Source organism: Aythya fuligula, chromosome 3 (genome assembly GCF_009819795.1).
Source record: "Aythya fuligula isolate bAytFul2 chromosome 3, bAytFul2.pri, whole genome shotgun sequence".
NCBI lineage: Eukaryota > Metazoa > Chordata > Aves > Anseriformes > Anatidae > Aythya > Aythya fuligula.
The window spans coordinates 80,562,803-80,584,700 of NC_045561.1; the positions used below are offsets into that span (position 1 = coordinate 80,562,803).

General features: G+C 41.4%; 1 protein-coding gene across 1 annotated transcript in view; it reads left to right on the top strand.

The window, feature by feature from the left end:
- The first annotated feature begins 1,969 nt into the window (after window positions 1-1,969).
- The window catches only part of TMEM200A (transmembrane protein 200A), a 60,839-nt gene continuing 40,910 nt past the window's right edge, over window positions 1,970-21,898 (top strand). The window contains exon 1 of the mRNA XM_032185309.1: window positions 1,970-2,095. The gene's annotated coding sequence lies outside the window, so the exon portion shown is untranslated. The remainder of the gene's footprint in view (window positions 2,096-21,898) is intronic.

Consider the following 21,898-nt stretch of genomic DNA (forward strand, 5'->3'; position numbering starts at 1 on the left):
CCTTGCAGTACCACCAGCCCCCATCTTTTCAGGATAAGTACATGAACTGTGGTGAAACTAGTGCTGGTTCACATCATGCCCTTCATTCACGAGCTACTGGCAGCACAGGAGGGTAACGTTTCCACATCTCTTTCACAGTGATATTTTCCATAAATTTTAGAGAAAAATTTCTGAAATTTTCTATGCAGAGACATGGACTATCAAAGGGATTTGGTGTACACAAACATCTTCCTTTTCTTCCCTCCCAGTGATGCACAGCAGGGTCTCAGAGAGCCTGAGCACACATATGTCTGTAGACTGTCTTCTCACTAGCTGGCATCAGATACACTCAATGTGATGGACAAAACAAATTACTAATCTGGTAGCACCCCAATGAACAGGTATAAATCTGACACTTGAAAGCAATTCCGTCCCCCTTGAATCAACACATGCTGAAAGCTGGAAACACAATGTTTCCAACTTCTAAACATGTTTCTATGTTTCTCTTCTCTTTGCTAGTCCAGAGCTTGCTAGTGCAAGGTGGTAACTGAGGCTATTCAGCCACTGCAGCCTCAGGCAGGAGTGTAGTCATAAAGTGAACACTGAGAACTGGCAAATGCTCTGCACTGTACAGCACAATAAAGTGCATGCACATAAGAGTTGAGGGCCTATTGCAGGGTGGATGGAAGCTCCTAGGTCACTACCCATCTCCAGGAGAGTGCTGCCTGAAGTAAATTTAGGTATGACGATGCCAAACTCAGTAGCTTTCTGTCTTTTCAGGAGAAGTGCTAGGTAAAATAATGGTAAGAAAAGGTGACGGTAACTTCGAAGTCCAGTCAATTTTTGAAAATCAAATAAAAGCAGCTACCAACTCCAAAGAAGGACATTTTTTTCTTCCCAAAAGATGAGCCCGACTTACAAATGAGGGGAGCTCCCATGCAGGCAGGAGTTTCCCTCTCTCCCAAGCCCATCTGGCTTTACTTGGCTTGAATGGAAGGTGCGAGCAGCAGGTACCTAAACAGTGCCAGCCCAGGCTGGACACGAGGAGTGGGCGGGTAGCCGCAAAACCCCAAAATAAGCGAAAAAAAAAAATGAATAAGAGAAAAAAAGTAAAAAAGGCTGAATCATAAAAGTGTCATTGTCTCTGAGGCAAAACCCACCCGGGTGAATCACTCCGTGCTCCCGCCTGGCTCTCACAAGGGGTCGGCAGGGTGTCCTGCCCCACTGCCGAGCCCCCCGTGTCCCCACAGCCTCCACAGCCCCCGGAGCTCCGCCGGGCGCCGCTCCCCGCCCGCCGGCTCCTCCTTCCCGGCCTCGGAGCCCCGCAGCCCGCCGGGGCGGGACCGGGCTCCCTACAAAGCGCCCGCCCGGCGGGGCCGGAGGCAGAGCGGCGCGAGGAGGCTCCGGGGACGGCACCGGCACCGGGCACCGGCACCGGGCACCTGGCACCGGGGAGCCGCGCTTTTCCCCGGGGAGAGGGGAAACTTCCCTGCCCCGTCCCGCCGCAAGCTCCCTGGTGCCCGCCCGCTTCCTCCTCCTTCTCCTCCTCCTCCTCCTCCGGCCGCATCCCGCGGGGAGCAGCGGGCGATGGGGCTGGGGGCGCCGTCCCCAGGGAGCCGTGCCCGCAGCCGGCAGCTCGCCGAGTGAAACTTTGCGGCGGGGGCGGCGCCCGGGCACCTCGCGGCGGAGCGGGCAAAGTTTTTTTTTATTATTTTTTTATTTTTTTTCCTTTTTTTTTCCCCCCCCTTTTCTGCAGCCCGGGAGCCGCCGCCCGCCCACCCCCCCCTCCCACCCCCCGGGGTGGCCGCGGCCCCGCTGCTATGGCACCCGCCCGTCGCCGCGGGGCGGGCAGGGGGCGGCCGCCTCCGGCTGGCCCTGCGGTGGCGGCGGCGGGGGGGCGCGCAGCCCCCGGGCGCCGGGCGTCCTCCCCCGGCCGGCAGTGACCGCCCCGGCCCCGCCGCCTGCCGGCCCCCGCCCGAGTCTCGCCGAGGATGGCGGCGGCGCCGGGGCCGGGCTCGGGGAGCTCGGGGAGCCCGGTCGCCCCCTGAGCCCGCCGCCGCCTCCCCGGAGCAGCCCCGCAGCGCTCCCCGCCGTGAGACCCCGCTCCTCCCCGCAGGTAAGCGGAGGGGCGCCGGGCTGGGGGGGCTGCCGGGCACCCCGGAGCTTGACACCCTTTCTCTCTCGCCCGCACAGCCGCGGACCCCCGCGGGGAGCAGGCTGGGGACGAGCCGCGGGCAGCCCCGCTCGGTTTTGGGGCGGTTGGCAGGGTGGGGAGAGGGACGGAGGGGGGGCTTTTCTTTCTTTCTTTTTATTTTCCCCCCTCCCAGAAATAGACTTTGTGCCTCCCGAGCGGAGCCAGTTGGCGTGTTGGAGCTGCCTCTCTCCGTGCAGCTGCTACACCCTCTTTTGTCTGGTCTCGGCTCCCGAGGACTTTCCGCGCTGCTATCGCCCCCCGGCCCGGCTCCGACCCCGGCCCCGCAGCTGCCTCCCGGTTTCGCCCCCCCGTGCCCCGGGAAGTTTCCCCGTTGCCTTCATCGCCACCCAAGTTCGGGGCTCGGTCGGCTTTGTCTGAGGAAAGATGGTGGTGGTGTGCGGATTGTCTGGGAGGATGGGAGCCAGATGGGGACGGCGAGGGGGATGCCCTCCTCCCTCGCACGCAGACCCAGCTCGCTGCTTGAGCGGGTCTTCCTCGGGCTCCCCGGGGGCAGAAGCACAGAGCAGCCTCCCCCGGTGCTCCGCAGCCTCCCCTCCGGTGCCTCCCTGCCCTCCCCGCTGGGTCCCTGGGTCAGCGTCCGTGCCCTGTCCGGCGGGGCAGGGACAGCAGGAGGGGTACCCGATTGTCATTAACCACCGCCAGTCTTGTTTTACGCAGGTTATGATAAAGAGAACTGGCCAAAGTATTCCTCTAAAGCATCGTTTTGTGTAAGATGACCTGCAAAACATAACCTCTAGTCACGTAGCGGACCTGCAGTTTATGGTGCTGTTAGGACGGAGGGCTTTATTGCTCAGTGAAATTACAGCACCAAAGGTTTTGTGTGTTCTGGCTCACCCCGTTTCTGGATCAGTACACTGGCAACTCTCCTGTTATTTTTCTTTAACTAGATGATACTTCCGATCTATGTGATGGAAACCAGAGAAGTGCCCAGATAGAAAGGAAGAGTGCATTTTTTCCTTTTGTTGTTTCTGTACTGCTTTGTAAAAAGTAGAAAAGAAAAGCACTTTAAACATAAAATTTGATTTCTGTTGAATGTAACTTGAGTTATTTTAATAAAGAAATCAAAGGGTCTTTTGAGTTTGGAACATTTTAATGTGCTTCTCGAGATACCAATAAACATACTTCTAGCAAAATACTTGTTAGAAGATAATTATAAGACAATTTTTAGCAATTTGAGACATGAGGTACAATTAGATTTTTGTTCTGAACACAGGAGAAAAAAAAAAGAGCACCCTTGTGGAAAAAGATATATTGTAGATAAATAGCAATTTGGAAAATAAAATCATATATAATTCTTATTTTGTTGGCATAGAAACACGTTTTATTTGTTGCTCCTTTGTTGGATTGCAACAATGACCCAAATGAAAGTTGGAAAAAGAATAATGATGTGAGAGTTCAGCACACTACAATTATTTTATTCCATGTATAGAAACATTTTTGCCCAACACAACCTTGCTGGAATTGGACCAGAATTCATTTTTATGGAAGCTGTGTAATCAGATTATAAAAGGTGGGCTGTCCGAATTTAATCCTGTAAAGTATGGACTAAGCAAGCCCTGCTCTGACAAAGCACTGAAATGTATGCTGACCCTCCAGCAGGTAAGCAGTGCCAACCTCCATCTGTGGTGTGAGTTCATTGCATATAGCAATAGGTGCAGTAACTTCAGTGAAACACTTTGCTGGCTTAGCTGTGTTACTGGACCCTTGCTGGACCAAGCTGTGTTTCTCACTGTGTTCTCCTTCCATTTCCGTGAACGCTAGGCATAAAACACAAAATACCTGTGCCGTACACAAGTATTCACATCAGCCACATCTTGTGGGTTGTATGTTCCTGACCGACTCATACCTCTCTGTGAATGAAAAGGGGAAATGAAAATGAGTTAAGAAGTAGAATACATGTATGGAACAACAGGAGGAGACTGCTGCTTCTTGTAGCTTGTTTGGTATATTTTAGGAGCCAAAAATTCAAAATGCTGAAAATCAGTGAAAACTCCCAGCAGAATTATTGAAACCAGACAAAGGTGTGATATAAAAAGTATGAAACCTAAGTGTTGCCATCATGAAGAACTTCCTATTTTTTTTTTTACAGAAGAATGCTAGCAGTCTTGATACTCTATGATAGTAGTAGAGACTATAGCATGTAGTGGAAATAAGAGCTTGATTTCCTAGACAGTGATGATGTCTCCATTTGACCTGGTGCCATAAAGCTTTGTAAACAGATCAATTACTTTTAGTCTATGGGTGTTTGGTCTCCTGGTATTGGAACAAAGGGAAAAGAGCAAATCACTTTCCAATGTGCAAAGAGAACTAAACTAGGAATCATTTGTGAAAACATGGGCATCTTGTCCCAGTCTAAGACATTTCAGATGCTTGCAATGAGGCAGGCAAACAGGATCTAAAAGAAAGCCTTACCACTTGTACAAAGACAGCTGAAGGCTGGGTGGAATACCCCATTAGATAATGTTTATATTACAGTTCTACAAAGAAGCCTTTAGAAGGACTTGAAAAAACATCGTAGTTAAGATTTCTGAAGCTGTGATCTGATGGATGTGGGAAGACATCCCAGCTATGACATTGCTATGAGGATTTAGGGAGGTTCTTCTTGGTGCCTGTTTACCAGCAGGATCTTTGTGTTGCTTCCTGTGCTGCCAGCTGGATGACTGCCTTTACGTTCCTCAAAGATTGTGATCGATAGCTTAAGAACTGGGAATCTTCTTAGAAGGTTCACACACGTTTTAAAATAAAGAGGTGTCTATACCTTCAAAGTCCAAGAGAAAATAAAGGAATTTGCAGATGATACTTGATGTGGTGCTTTCATTTTAAAGTAAGAATAGAGTAAGGAAAAGTTTCTGCTTTTCTCCCTTACTAACTAACACATCATCCACACAATCTTGGGGTAATTAGGATCTTATTAAGTGGACTGTAGATTGCATGGAAAGGTGAAATGCTGACAATGTCAGTGAATGAAATTGCTGGACAGATGTTTTGCACAGCTGTTATCCTACACACTAGTTTTACTAGCTCCTGAGTGCCTGCGTTTTGTGGAGTTTGTGAGAATAAGCATTGTTGTAAACTTCCCTGCTGGGAATGCAGTCTGACCGTACAGCAAGAGATCGTTACTCCCACCAACCATTTTTGTGTAACACAATTCAGTACCTGCAGTGTATCTGTAGCCCCTACCCAAGTAAGTGAATCTTGTTGGGAGTAGATCAGGTGGAACTGATGGCTGAACGTAGTGCTGCAAAATTCAGATTATATTGATCTCTTATAGTATTAATGCAATTACATTCTCCTACCAGAACTTTATTACAGGATCAGTAATTTTAAACTTCTTTTTTTTTTTTTTTAAACTTCATGCTTTCCCTTAAAAATCAAGCAGTTAAAAGAACATCTATTTATTTATTTATTTATTTGTACAGCAAGCTATAAATGAGATGGTGATACTGTAACAAAGAGCTATTTGGAACATTTTATCTGCAGCAGTGACAGAATGTTTGTATCCCTCAATATTCTTATTTTGATCTTTTGGTGACAGAAATATTACAAAGAACATTGAGGGCTTTTTGAAAATTTTTGAATGGGCAGAATACATGAAAAGGAAGGATGTATTTCCTCAAAGTCTTTGTCTCTGTGTTTCCCTGTCTCATGTTGGGAAAGGTTATTGTACCTAAAGTGTGCTAGAGAGGTGCAGAGCCACCTGAGGATCATTGGATGCCTGAGGATCTTCATCAGTGAGGTGTAATCATCCAGCAGAGATTTCAGGAAAGATAGTACCAGAACGGACTTGTGGAAAATAAAGCCATGAAGTACCTATTTGTGCAGTCTCCAAGAATTGTAATGAGGACTGTAAGACTTCCTTTCTTGTGTCCATTTATATCAACACGTCATTATTATTTCTATCCCACTGGAACTGTTGTCAGTTGTTCTTTTTGTTGGACGTGTGACCATTTTCCTCCAATTAATTTAAGTAGAAACAAACTATATCTTTTTCTACATTGATTATGTTTATCCCACTTAAATAAATGATGAATCTCTTACTGAATCAGAGAAACTAAGATTTGATCCTTTTCAGATACATGTCCTAACCAAACAGATTTTAAAAACGACAAGTGATGTGAAATATACTGTAAGTTACTTCTTACTGCAACTAGTTTAAAGACAAAGAAATACAGGAGAAGAGAGAAATCTCTTCTGATGACTTTTTCTTTTTTTTTTTTTCTTTATCTATTTCACAAAAACTGAGCATCCCCGTGCTACTATTTTAAAAGCCATCACTAAAAAGTGTTACAATGTGAGGTGATGAAACTGCATATTTCTATAATACACTCTAGCTGTAACATGGGAAGAACATTTTCAATGAAGGGTTGATACTGTTGGGCACTAATATCCTATGAGTCCTAGCCATTCTTTGGTGGCAATTAATTCTTTAACTTATAGTTAAAGAAGTATCCACTTTGATGCCTGTGACGTGCTGGGATCTGTAGCACTAACTCAGGGAGTGTATATGAAATCAAAACAAGCTTTTTAGAGTTTTAAAATGACTACTTTCTTCCAATAAATGGGGGAATTTCAGAAGCCATTTTGATTTTTGTGAACTTAAACCACCATCAAAGCAGGTTAATTAGGAGGCAATTAAAAAAACTTCACTTGTTCTACTGAATTTGGTGTGATAGTGATAACAGTAATAGAATTTGATTTTTTTCCCCCACATTTTCCATCTGAGTGTGTCTGAATAAATGGCTCCACTTATCTGTAATCAGCTGCCTATTGTTGAAGAACAAATTTGTATCTAATTAATTTTATCACTTACATTTTTCTATGCATTGAATAAAAAAATGACATTACTTGTACCATAACTTGCCCATCAATCTAGTTGTATGTGTAAGTTGCAGCTTAAAGCACTGGCATTTTTTCTCTAATTTGTGTAATTCAAAGCAACAAAGGCATATCACATACTAAAATACAAAACATACACAAAAATATGTCGCCATATAGTAAAAAAAAAAAAAAAAAGGTCCAGTTTTCCAATTTTTATACACTATTACTGAAAAGCATCTATTTATAATTTGTTGTGGTTTGGTGTGAGAAACTACAGGTAAATGAATAGCTCCGAGAGTTATTCGGATGTTATATCATTTTTCTGTGTATTGGAAAACTCCTGATGAAGAATTCATATTGGTTCTTCCTTTTCGTATGAGTTGGCAGGATTGTCAAGGAATTGTATAGTAGCCTAGTCATTGACTTGATCCTGTTACTGAAATTTTTCAGTACATTCCTCATGTAACTGCGTGGATACATGCACAAACACAATTGATCTTTTTCTCTTACTCAAATCTGAAATTCGACATGTGTTGACACTGTAGTGAGATGTACGTTTAATGTATTACTTCATGAAGATGGATGAGATGAGTGCCGTGTGTTGAGTCAGCATTCTGCTGCAGTAAATGTACTTTCCCAAGGAATTGTTCCTTGGAGCAGTCAAGGTGTACACAACTTGTCTGCTGTAGCTTCTCACTTTTGCAGCATCTTGTGCTAGACATATGTAGTGTATGTGTCAGGCAACCTGCTGACCTCAGAATAAGAGATGCACCAAGGAACCATGTTGTCCTGGAGACATGGATGTCACAGTAGGGTTGTTCAAAGTCAACTGAATAAACCTGATGTGGTGTGTGAGATTCAGCAGGTGTGTACTTCTTGCTATAAGTGACTGTGTATTTAACAGTTGACTTGTTTCACCTGAGGTCTGACTATATTTCTGTAGGAAGGAGAAGTTATACGACATGTTAAGAGAGAAGAAAAGAATAAAGAAGAAAGCATGTGGTGTGGGAAGGAGGGAAAAAAGAAGGGAATATAAAATAATAATAATAATAATAAAAAAAAGAAAATGAATGACAAATATAAATTGAAAAAAAAATGAAGGCAGAAAAAAATATGAAATATAATAAGCTGCATATTTAAAGGTGAATGATGCTACATTCAGTAATGTAGACTGAAATAGGCTCACATTATAAACAGAATGTTTAAAACATGGTGATGCTTCCTTTATGATGCATTCCCATCTTTTGACTTTGTAAAATGAACTGGAAAATGAAGAGAATAATTCTTGTCTCCCTAAGTTGCATTTTAGATGATTTATTTTGTCTTCATTGTGTATCAAAATACACCAGTCTGCAAAAATGACATTAAACAGTTCTTAGAGAAGCTATACTATAAGCAAATCTGTTCAAACATAGATATAAAAAGAAAGGGAGCTGTGGAGTATAGCATGTTTACCAAGGTAGAAACTACTAAGTGGGGCAGTTTACTGTATTTTGAAGTACCTGCAAGTTTTGAAGTACAGGTGAGCTGTTGTTTTTATAATCAGACTAATGCCTTGAACACAAAAGTTGCTACCATGCAGATCTATGTAATGTCACTGTCTTATAGAAGACTAGCGAGCATTATAAGCACCATGGGGACTGCCTTCAAAATGTTGGATAATTGAATGGCATTTATTCAAGTGAGTACTTAGCTGCCATACTTGCACAGATTTTCCATTCCAATATGTGTTCACTATGTCTATAATAGTAAACTACTGAGGCAAAAGCCTGTTCTCTAGCCACGATACCAACCAGAGTGTCTGGTTATTTGCATTATGCTTAGATATACAAAATACGTGGAATTGGTGGGACATACTGGGGCACCAGACTTCCAAATGTATTACAAGAAGTTTACTGAACAAGTTCAGATTTGCACACAAAATAAATCTCCAGCTGACAGTTCCTTAATGTCATGATTATCAGCATTGTAATAGTAGCCTGGTAAAAAAAATGACTGGCAAAGTATTAATAATAATAGCTTCCAGAGGCCTAACAGACTCTCTTTGGGTATAATAGCCAAGCCAATGGCTTGGTTGTTAATACAATTCACAAACTTTTAGAGCTGTAGAGTAAATTCATGATAATTCAATGCCAGAATGCTTTCCTCAAACCCTTGTTATGGTCGCTACAAAGTGTTTGCTTTGCTCTTTGCCAGGAAGGAATTTATTTCCAAATTACTTCACAGACTCCTATGCTGAATTTATTTCAATTCTTTTTCTAACTCAATTTTATTCTCCTAAGACATGGCCTCATTAACTGGCAACCATGGTGGAATATCTGCAAGGTCCTATGTATGCTGCTAGAAAATAGTTCAATAGGCTGTGTGATATTAGAAAGATGCAAGTCACTGTTTTCCAATCCAGGTTTACAAACAACACACATACCAATGAAATACACAGAAACATTTAGAGGTCAAGATCAGGCAATGCTGTGTTTTGCAGCACTCCAGTTTGTATTTTTTCATTGTCCTCTTGGCTGTAGAGTTGAAATGGTAATGGAAAATAAGTTATACTTAAGACTGGTTCTTTTTCATCTTAGTTCTTAATACTATGATTTTTTATTCAGATTTTTTTTTCTTGTGAAATGTGGAGATTGTGATTAGATGCCATTGTATAGATTATATAATTCTTGTAAAAGAAGTACGATTATCAGTCAGAATTAGCCTATGAGAGGCCACAACCAGGTGGAGTAGTGTAACGTTCTGTTAACATTTTATAGATATTTTTACCAGTGTATTACGCTGCCTTCATAGCATACAAATGATTTATTATTGTGCACTGTGACATGACTCTGTGACACATGAAGTTCATTGTTTTTCTTGCCTTCTCCAAAGAATTTTGAGAATACTTAACCTTTACTTTTATGGCCATTTTCATCAGTGTACATGACATAAGGTATTTAACCTGTATTCAGGAAGGCAAAGTCCAAAGGAAGCACCTGGAGATGATTTCTGCAGTCCTTTCTTACAGGTTTTAGACCTAGTCCCAGAGAAATCTCTTTCACTCTTGCATAGAATATTCTAATTGTTACTAGACAAAGCTTAGATTTGAATAACGCTTGTCTTGCATGGTTTTCAGGTTTGAGTTGAGGAGGTTATTTTAATCCCTGAATGTCAAGTGCTTTGGAAGTAGGCCTAACACATTGCCTGATATTCTATGAGATGTCAGTATCAATATCAACCTCAGATTAAGCATGTTTTTATTAAACCTTGTGGTTGAAGAGGCAGACTTCAGAGGAGTTTAGTTCCAAGCTTTCTTTCTTAATCCAGTATTTGTTCCTTTCCAGTTAAAGAAGCATCTTCCGGAGAAAAGGAAGAAAAGGAAAACAAAAGGGAGCTCCAGTACAGCAAACTATGAAATAGATGGACAGAGAGAGATTGAGAGAGAAGGATCAGTTAAAACAGCCTGAAGTAGAGATGACCCTCAGAGAGAGGGTGCTGATGTTATGGAGAGTTTGGTTTGGAAGATTTTTCTGATGAGTCATTTGCTCTGGAATTATCTGAGGATGTTGCCCTTGTTGCCCTTCAACAGTGAGACTTTGTTTGGGAATACCCGTGTTCCAAGAACATGTGACTTTTGAAACCCTTCTGGTACTTATGGGCATTTTTTTATATATTTTTTTTTTTAGTTTAGATATAGTGCTTGGAGGTCTGGTTAATGATTATTGTGCAAATTCATCCATTGTTTAATATTAATAATTTGGTTGCTGACTGCATGGATTTGATTCAGTTGCCCTCATTCATTAGCTGTATGCTAGCCAGAAAGCTCACAAAACTCTGACACAGTTTGTTACATTTCCTTTGCCTTACTTTAAAAAAAAAAAAAAAAGATGTATTAAAACACAGTTCATTCTTTGACTACTGCAGGACTGTGAATATAATGATGTTATGGGGACAGAATGTAGATAGAAAAGGAGATAGTTCAGTACTATAGCAGCAACTATGGATGTTAATTATTTTCTGGGGGCAAGCCCACATTTTTGCCAATAATTTCTTAGATAAACAGCAGGGAGACCTCTCTTACCTGAATAACTGGAAGTAAAAGAAGAGGGTCTTCCCATGTTGTGTGACTAGAAATACATTTGGCATTAACATCATTTAACCCTTCTTTCCCATCTTTCATTAAATCCACTGATGAGGTCAGGTGTTGGTATTTGCCATGGTTAGCAATTTAGAAGACAGACGTGGTAACATTGAGTGACAAAGGTTTTGACATAAAGCAGTAATATAGCCCCAGAAAAGGTGTCTGGTCTGCTTTTGTGCCTACTATTCTCCAATTGTTTGTGGCTTCTGAACTCTGCAAACTCTCAACTTAAAACCTCTAGCAACAAGCACACTGCATTGTGAAAGACTGCTCTTACTGTGGTTATATGCATGTGTATACAGCTTCTTGTCCTCCTTTCAGTCATACTTCTGCCTTTTAGACTGTGATGTTCTTCATGATACTCAATGGACAGTGTGTTCTGGGGTTATTTTCCAGTCAAACTTCAGCCCGTGTATGTTGTTTTGTGATGTGGAACATAGAGGAGGAAGGGGTATTTGCAGGGATTGTTAACAAGAACAGTAAGTTGAGTTTTTTTAGATTTTTATTCAAGGTCTTGAGGGAATTTGTTTCCAAAAGTTGAGATTTTTGAGCATGTCATCACCTGGAACTTGAAATTGAGGTGCTGGGCAGGTTTCTATGATTCCTTTGCTTAAAATCCCATTGTGATAGGAAATTATATTCTCAGAGAGGAACACAAATGAGATGAATGAGACAGAAAATGCCTACTGATCCTACTTTATACATTTCCTACTGTTTTGGATGCAGTAAGTTTTTCCTGGGGAAAAAAAAAATAAAATAGAGATTTGGTCAAAACAACAGAAATTGTTTAAAAAACATGTAAAATCACTTTCACATACCTCACATATAAAGACATGGCCACAATTAAATAAGCTCTTTGTATGCAAAAGTTAGAGGATGAACATTGCTGAGTATGACTTTTTTTACACAGATTTTTCAGAAGAACTATCAGTCTTTATGATCAAACTGTAAAAACAGAAAATATGAGCCATAGCAGAGGTCTGAAAAACAGCCAAAGAACCTATCCTGGATTTCATCAAACCCCAAAAGGTTATATGACTTCATGTCATGACTTTGGGAGAATGATAAAATTGGAGCTGATGAATAGCTTGTGTTAATCATTTTGCATTTGGCGTGTGTTTTAGCTTTCATGGTACTTTATTGTCAAACTTTTTTTTATTGCTCCTTCTCAGTGTGGGTTTTGTTTGTTTTAACTAAGACTCACCAATGTAGTTATAGTGCAGCAAATCTCTATTCTGTCTGAATAGTTCAAGAACAGGGAGCATGAAAAAAAGCATGCCTGTAGTCAAGCCAGTATTGCATAATTTGAATGAATCTACTATGGCTTTTATGGTGGATCTTACAGTAATTTCTGTTTTTCTCAAGCAAACATGGCTTTACCATATGTATATTGTCTTATGAGGAGAGTAGGGGGTTTAGGAAACTGTTTCTCCTCTTTTTGTTAAAAAATAAAAATAAAAATCAGGTAGTGAATTTGTGTCATATAGGAGATTTTCCAAGCCCTGCTTTGTAGTGTGCTCCAAATTGTCCCCCTGTACTTGGCTCTGGTGAGGCTGCACCTCAAGTACTGTGTTTAGTTTTGGGCCCCTCACTACCAGAAGGACATCAAGGTGCTTGAGCGAGTCCAGAGAAGGGCAACAAAGCTGGTGAGGGGTCTGGAGAACAAGTCCTATGAGGAGCGGCTGAGGGAGCTGGGCTTGTTCGGCCTGGAGAAGAGGAGGCTCAGGGGCGACCTTATTGCTCTCTACAGGTACCTTAAAGGAGGCTGTAGCAAGGTGGGGGTCGGTCTGGTGACAGGTCGAGGGGGAATGGGCTTAAGTTGTGCCAGGGGAGTTTTAGGTTGGATGTTAGGAAGAGCTTCTTTACTGAGAGGGTTGTTAGGCATTGGAATGGGCTGCCCAGGGAAGTGGTGGAGTCACCATCCCTGGAAGTCTTTAAAAGACGTTTAGATGTAGAGCTTAGTGATATGGTTTAGTGGAGGACTGTTAGTGTTAGGTCAGAGGTTGGACTCAATGATCTTGAGGTCTCTTCCAACCTAGAAATTCTGTGATTCTGTGATTCTGTGAAATACCAGTAGAAGCACCCTCACAGAATCATAGAATCATAGAATCATAGAATCATAGAATCATAGAATCATAGAATCATAGAATCATAGAATCATAGAATCATAGAATCATAGAACGGTTTGGGTTGGAAGGGACCTTAAAGGCTAACCTCTAGTTCCAACCCCACCATTGGCAGTGAAACCTTTCACTAGACCCGGCTGCTCAAAGCCCTATCCAACCTGGCCTTGAACACTTCCAGGGATGGGACATCCACAGCTTCTCGGGGCAATCTGTGCCAGTGCCTCAATACCCACTGAGTGAAGGATTTCTTCAAAATATCTTATATAAACCTACCCTCTTTTAGTTTAAAGACATTACTCCTTGTCCTATCACTACACAACCTGAAAAAGAGTCCCTCCCCAGCTTTCCTGTAGGCCCCCTTTAGGCACTGGAAGGCCGCTATAAGGTCTCCCTGGAACCTTCTCTTCTTCAGGCTGAATAGCCCCAACTCCTTCAGTCTGTCTTCACAGGAGAGGTGCACCAGTCCCTTGATCATCCTCATGGCCCCTCCTCTGGACTCATTCGAATATGTCCATGTCCTTCTTGTGCTGGGGGCCCCAGAGCTGAATGCAGTGCTCCAGGCAGGGTCTCATGAAAGCAGAGCAGAGGGGGAGAATCACCTCCCTTGACCTGCTGGCCATACTACTTTTGATGCAGCCCAGGATACATTTGGCTTTGTGGGCTTCAAGCACACCTGGCTGGCTCATGTTGAGCTTCTCCTCAGAGCTGCTTTCAATCCATTTTCTGCCCAGCCTGTATTTGTGCTTGGGATTGCCCCAGCCCAGATGCAGAACCTTGCACTTGGCCTTGTTGAATTCCATGAGGTTTATGCAGGCCCACCTCTCAAGCCTGTGCAGATCTCTCAGATGGCATCCCTTCCCTCCAGCATGTGGACTGCACCACACAAGTTGGCATCATTGGCAAACTCACTGAGGGTGCACTCAGTCTGTCCATGTCACTGGTAAAGATAGTAAACAGTGCCGGTCTTCACGCTGTGGCCCTGTTTTATGATGTGAATCCAAGCCACCTCAGTATTTTATACATACAGACAAGACATGTATGTATTACAACATGTAAGAATCTTGTCAGCATGATGTTACATGAAACATTTGATAGCAGGTGACTTATTTCCTCTCTGGAATGGTCCTTTAAACTCTTTAGGTTTTCTATGTCCCTACAATGCTCTGTCCTCTCCTTCTTTATATCATAGGAGATCCAGCCTCTCATCATTTGCTTCACTTCTTCTTCCTCTTTTTTTTTTTTCTTTTTTTTTTTTTTTTTTCCCCTACATCAGAGAAGGAAGTGCTCAGGGAATTAAATACTGGCCCCCTTTAATTTTGCTGGATGACTCCTGCAAAGTTAATTTCTAAAGCTGTATAACTTAAACAGGTCAGAAAAGACATAAGAACTGGGAGTGTCTGCTATCATTGCTCACATTCCAGATCAATATAAATCCTCAATTTTAATGCAGTTTATGTCACAAAAATGTTGGAGGGTTAGATATTACACATTGAGAATTGGATGATGCAAGTCAAAAATTGTCTGTTCCTGATGTGATCTCAAGAACACTATAGAGTGATTGAATTATACTTGTTTATTTACTGTTGCTGTGGTGGTATGGTGAGATCCTGACTGTGAAATCAAGGAAGAATTCTCATCTATTTCAGCAAGGTTAGGATTTCATTCAATATGTTAGCTACTCATGGACCTAGTAAATACAGTGTGCTGGTTCTTACATGGCCCAAAAATGTCAAAGATGTTTTCTGTGAATCATGCCTTTATTACACAAGCAAGCCAAAACAGCTCTCAGGAGCTAGAAGGGTTTTAGTTCAAAGCCATGACAATCAGTTTCCACTAATAAGCTGCCATCCTGAAACCCCCAAAGCCTTCGGGAATGTATTTTCTGCAGAGACTTTCTAGTTTATCTAAGCCATATTTTCATCGTTGTTTTCATGTCCCTAAGCATAGAATCATAGTATCACAGAACATTTTAGGTTGGAAGGGATCTTAAAGACCATCTAGTTCCCACCCCTTCCCATGGGCAGGGACACCGCCCACCAGATCAGGTTGCCCAAAGCCCCATCCAACCTGGCCTGGAACACTTCCAGGGATGGGTCATCCACAGCTTTTCTGGGCAATTTGTTCCAGTGCCTCATCACTCTCTGAATAAAGAATTTCCTCCTAAGATCTAATGTAAATCTCTCCTCTTCTAGTTAAAAACCATTCCCCCTTGTCCCATGTGAAAAGTTGCTCTCCAACTTTTTATAAACCACCTTTAAGTACTGAAAGGCTGCAATTAAGGTTCCTTGAGCCTTCTCTCCTCAAGGCTGAACAACCCCAGTTCTCTCAGCCTTTCTTCATAGGAGAGGTGCTCCAGCCCTTATGTTTGTGGCCCTCCTTTGGACCCACTCTTAACATCCTTCTTGTGTTGGGGACCCCAGACCTGGATGCAGAATCTCAGGTGAGGCCTCACAAGGGCTGAGCAGAGGGAGACAATCACCTCCCTCAACCTGCTGGCCACTCATCTATTGATGCAGCCCAGGATGCAGTTGGTCCGCTGGGCTGCAAGCACACTGATGGCTCATGTCAAGCTTTTTGTCCAGCAGAACCCCCAATTCCATTTTTCCAGTCACCAAGGACTATGCCTGCCTGCCTTGACTTTTCAAGTGTGATGGAGAGTGGCTTGGTAAGTACCTCTGCCAGTTCCTTCAGGACCCTGGGATGCATCAGGCCCCGTAGCCTTGTACATGTTCAGTTCCATCAGGTAGTCTCGAACATGCTGTTCACTTACAGTGGGAGGGACTTTGCACCTCTAGCCCCTGCCTACAGGTTCAGGGACTTGAGAGGTGTGTGAAGCCTGACTGCCAGTGAAGTCTGAGGCAAAGAATCTGTTGAGTACCATATCTTTCTCCATGTTTGTATATGCTTTTATCATCTGAACTTTAAAATGTCTTTTAACTTTCTAAATGACGTATCTAACATGCCTGACTAGAATGAACTTTGGGAGTAGAAGTTTTTTCGTCTCACTTCTTTGATTATAATAGAATATTATGAAAGTGTATGATATGTTAATTAAGTTAATCAAGATCTGAAATAGATGATCAGTTTTCTTATGAGATATTCAAGCTCTTAATGGAAATGTAGTGGAGATGTCTCTTCCAGTCCTGGATAAAGAATTTTTGGAGAACTTTTAGAAGTGCCTTAGTACAGATATGAAAGACTGTCTGAGGCCACTAAATCTCAAAAGGTCAAATGTTCATTCTGCAAAAAGCTGACCATTCATGAAAGCCCGTATCCCTCACTTCAAAAATAGTAGTAAATCCTCAGTAACTTTCAGATCCCAGTGTGCTTGAGAAATAAACTTAGAGTTGTAGGAAAGATTGTAGAAATGTGCTGAGAGTCTTCTTTCCTTCTTTGGTTCTGCAATCCCACCTGCTGGGAGGGAAGCACTTATTCTTTCTGTTTCTGTCACCTGACCTGCTTCATATGACATAAGGCCATGAGGGTAAGAGGTCTATGCATAGCAAGGCTTCTCTTAGAATACACTGTGATAATTATTAACTGCATTTTGGAGGAAACCTGTTAAGTCCTTTTATCTGCTCAGTAATGTTCAGTGATCCAGAATAAAACAACCTCACGGTTTCAGATGTGAAAGGAAGTGACTGAGTGTTCATGTGTCTATTGCCACAGTGTCACTAGACACTGAACTGCCTGGCTGCGGTCTTTATCATCTCTGCCATAGGTGAGAATTTCTGCAGCTACCAAGGTGAATTTGGGTTTACTATGAATATTAGTATTTGGGATTCATTAGGCTTAAAGTGTGGTTGTGCATGAAATGCGGTAAGAACAGGCAGTTGTTTAAGTAGTATAAAAACTGTTGCACACCTGTGCAGGACAGTTTATATCATTAATGCAATTGAAACACTAGTATGAAATTTGTAGTGCATTTCTGAGCTGTTCTAAATATGGAGTTGTATACCTAAACCTTATACAACAGTATCTAGAAATCATTCAAATCATAGTGGTCTTGCTGTAGAAGCACAGGCTTAAGAATAGGGTAATGCAGGTTTTGTTCCTGGCTTTGCCTGTGGTATTCTGTGTCTTTGGAGAGCTTGACTGATTCTGCCTTCCCAAAAGTGCATAGGCACCTCATTCCTGTGTTATTTTTATCCTTGTGGAGAATATGGTCTCCAGCATCTTTTCCCTCAGTTTGCCTTTCTACAAAAGGGAGGTATTTCTATATGAGGCTTACCACTCATAAATACTCATGAGGGTTTTTTGAGACCTTTGAATGAAAAGTGCTACACAAAATCAAATCAGTATTATTCATGCTGAATGAAAAGAGCTCTGTGAATGTTGGTGCCTGAACAGAATCTAATGGCAGAAGCCATCTTAATGCACCAAAATATATTGGAAATCAAAACATTTAAACTGAAAATAAATTAACAAATGAAATTGGATGCATTTTTAATAGTGAGAAGAAAACTTAAAGTACCTTTTAAGAGCTGAGTTGCCTCTCTTTTACTTAAAATCAATACCGTCTTTCTGGAAGATCTAACTCAAGAAGTTATAGACTTGATGCAGAAAATAGTGGTGAAGGTCTTTGGTTATGTATGAAGCATGCAGGCAACAATGATATTTTCTAGTCATGAATCTGTATTTTATATATACTATATATATATAGGTTGGAACAGTCATATGTTTACAGCTAAATAGTACTTTTCTCTAGAGAGATTTAAATTCCATTAAAGCTATTACTTTGAAATGTATAATGTAAGCTTGTTATTTAGACAAACTCACTGGCTTACATACTTATTTTAGGCAAGTATCTCCAGCTGTATTGCTAAATAAATGTTGAAGAGATTTAGGCTGAAGGGAGAATACTGCTCTCCAACACAGCTCAAATGTAGATTGCACAAGGGTGGTGTAATGTATGGAACAAATGTGGCTGAGTAGATATAAGGCTCCATAGACACACTGTGCCTTTAATGTATTATTTATGCATGGAAATAAACGGGTTAATATTGGTAAGCCTGCCTGACAAAGATCAGCTCTCTGTAGTGATGCCTGAGATAATACGAGCACCAGACATGGGTTGGCTGTTACAAGTGTACTCCAGATGAGCTGTTCCAAATATAAGACTGGATAGTTTACACAAACCCAGTGAGGTCAGGAGCAGCTGTCACGCTACAAGTTTACATTTCATGTGCAATACTTCATACAAGCAATTTGCTAATATTTTTGATGACTGAAACAAAGATTTGAATCATGCATCTTGTATGGCACATTACTGGATCATTTCAGCACTCTCTGAACTGTTTCTAAGTTGAAATAGCCACCTTTGTTCTTTTGTCGTTCTTTGTAGCATGTAGGAAAATTAGCATGAATTCCTGATCTAATGTTGTAGCTAGCCCTGCACTGAGCAGGAGTTTGGACTAGATGACTGCTGGAGGTCTTGTCCAGCCTAAATTATTCTATAATTCAGTGATTTAAGAATAAGTGGTTTTGCCTTGTATGTATGTAGGAATGAGTCTGCACTTCAGAGCCACATAGTTATGTATAGTTGGAGCCATTCCAGAAGGAGTGTGTGAACACCCGTACTGCCTGTGGAGATGAGGTCCACTGTCTGTGAAGGTTATGACTTCTGCCTCATGAAATAATAGAGCTGCTGCTTGCATTCCTAGTTATATGTTGACTCAACAGTTCATCAGGTTTTCAGGTTGGAAATTATGAGAGATTTCTTCTCAGAAAGAGCAGTCAGGCACTGGAACATGTTGCCCAGGGAGGTGGTGGAGTCACTGTCCCTGGGGGTGTTTAAAGAAAGAGTGGATGTGGTGCTTAGGAACATGGTTTAGTGGGTGACATTGGTAGTAGGGGAATGGTTGGACCAGATGATCTTGGAGGTCTTTTCCAACCTTAATAATTCTATGATTTATCAGAAAAGACTGAACCTTGCTTCTCTTTGGAATCGAAGGAATAATAGCCCAAAGGTGGGCACTCCTTTGGTGTCTTAAAACCTCCTGTAAGTAGAATGAGTGTTTCATGCCTAGCGTTACCTAATCTTGCAAGTTCATCAGGGATATCTTACTGTTTTTGATTAATGGAGCATCATGTACAGTCTTTGTATTAATTCCATGTCCTGGCTTGATCTCTTACTGCCAGGAGGCATCTGCCAGTAAGAGGCAACAGTTAATCGCTCACTTTGGTTAGAAAATAGTATGGATTAGAAGAACAGTTGGTTACTAGTACTGGAGCCATTACATAACTAACTGCCATAATAGCCTTTCATGATATAAATCTGTGATGAAATATTTAAAAGCATATCTTATCATCATGCTATCAAATATCAGAGATTGTGTGTGACAAGGTTCTGTACTTTAATGAAATTTCGGGGATGAGTTAAACTGGGCAGCACCCTGTCTGTGGTGAGGCTAGGTGGGCAGTTTGCCCTAAAGAGGAGGATGGCACTAAGAGGTCATTCAGCGGGGAGGCTCCTTCCTTCCCTGCCCTCTGAGCTGGCTGCATTACAAGTTGGAAGCTGGCTAGCACCCTTGATAGCTCTGTGCCCAGATGGGCACCCGAAATGAAGAAGTGTCACTAAGAGAGTGCCTCTCCCCCTGCCTGTGTGTCTTACAGACAGACTCTGTTGGCTGAGTAGATGTGGTTTGCTTTGCCTCCTGGTGAGCCTCAGGTGAGGATTTTGGACATTTTATTCTAGGAACTGGTGAAATGGATCATATTTTTGAAAGAAGGGCATCTATGACATTAGTATTTACTTCTTGGTGAGGTACTGGGCTACTCCAGATGGAAGATCTGGGAGAAGGAAGGTTTGACATGCTAGTTTTTCTCAAGATAACCAAATCAGATGACAGCATGCTCTGGATAGCTATGAATGAAGTATTATTTTTAAACATATGTATTCCCTCTACTGTTTCATGCAAATACTGTCTTAAATAAATATTTAGTTTAAGGATAAATATATACTTCCATAAGCAAAATAATCCTTTGGCTGTTTATAACAAAGAACATAAGAAGCACAAGTCAGTGTTTGTGAAGAGATTGATTTGGCATGTTTATGGGTTAGTTAACCAGTTGGAAAAGTTTGCAGCTGGTACCTGCTGATAGTACTAAGAAGGAGAATTACTCTGTTGCTTGTATGTTTGCTAGGTTAGATCAAAGTGCAGGATGTCTTACTTCGTATTCGTTTATGTCACAAAGCATCACATTATGTGGTGGTCTCAAGGAAGAGGCAAACTCAAGGAGAGTTTGCCTGTTAATTACAGTGTTCAGAGTTTCTTTTTCATACTTAAGTAGCATAAATGAATTGTTCAATATAAATCCCCTTTGCTACCCCAAACTCTCAGGGATTTCACTAAACCCTCAGCATTTGCAAAGAGTCTAGAGCTGGGCAGCCTGAAGTGTGATTTTCATGATTTAACATGAGCAGACATTGTTATTGTTCAGATTCATAACTCAATATGATTGAGCAGTTCTTTTTCTGACATACTTTTTTTTTTTTCGAAGATAAATCATTGGTATGAGAAAGGTTGTTAGAATATTGTGTGAAACATTGGGAATTATTCCCATTCTTATTTATGTGGGTTGGTTAATAATGGTGTATGTTAGTCTGCAAAATCTATATTTTATAAAGAAAAGTTTTCAGATCTATTTTTTACTTTAAATGATAATTTACAATTTTGCATAGAACAGATGCTTCTTATTACTGCTCTGTGTGTGTGTATCCTGTGCTTTCATGTTATCACAGAGTCTGGACAAAATTTATCACTGCAGAACTGATGTCCCAGCAAGTCTCCATAGAATTTGTATATATAAAGGACTTGCAGATTTCCAAATAAGTAGTTAGAAATATTTGCTCTGCATTTCTCCCAGCCAACCAGTTTTTAATGAAGTTTTCACACAGCTATCAGATGCAGGACCGACGTGTTCCATATGAGCCCATAGCTATTCAATTCTGGTTAAAATTACAAACAAGAATTTGCAAAGTAAATAACCAGGCAACTGTACCTGGAAGTATTTGAAATGGCCTTTTGAAGCAAAATATTGGAAAATAATTTAGATATACCTAACTAAAATTTATTCTTTCCTGTGAACCAAAGGCATCTATGCAAGGTGAAGGAACAAGAAGAATACTGAAGGATAACATCTTTGGTAAATAATCTGGAAAAATATTAGGAGGGAGAAGACAAGAATCACCAAAGAATGGCAGATTTTCATAGCTGTTTCTTCATTATAATGCTCATGGGAAGAAAACCAAGTCATACTCTATGTGCATTTTTTTTTCATTGAACTACGGGAGATTTCATTATGCTCTGTTTGACTTTAACTGCAAAAGCTCTTCATCTGGAGTATATCTAACTATAATGATCGCTAACAATGGCTACATTTTAAATTGACGTGCTGAGAGCAGAGAAAGCAAAATGATTCACAGAGAGGACATCAAGCAGCCTGAATGTGGAGACTCACAATTTTTTTATAGTAATTTAAAAATTGATATTCAAGGCTAATGCAGTTTTCCTGAAAATCTAAAAAATTACATTTAATTCATGAAATTTAAATATTTTGATAATTGTCTATTCTGGCCCTTCATTTGTCTGTTAGTGAATTGCTAGGCTTTGCAGTGAGAAATACTTGGACTTA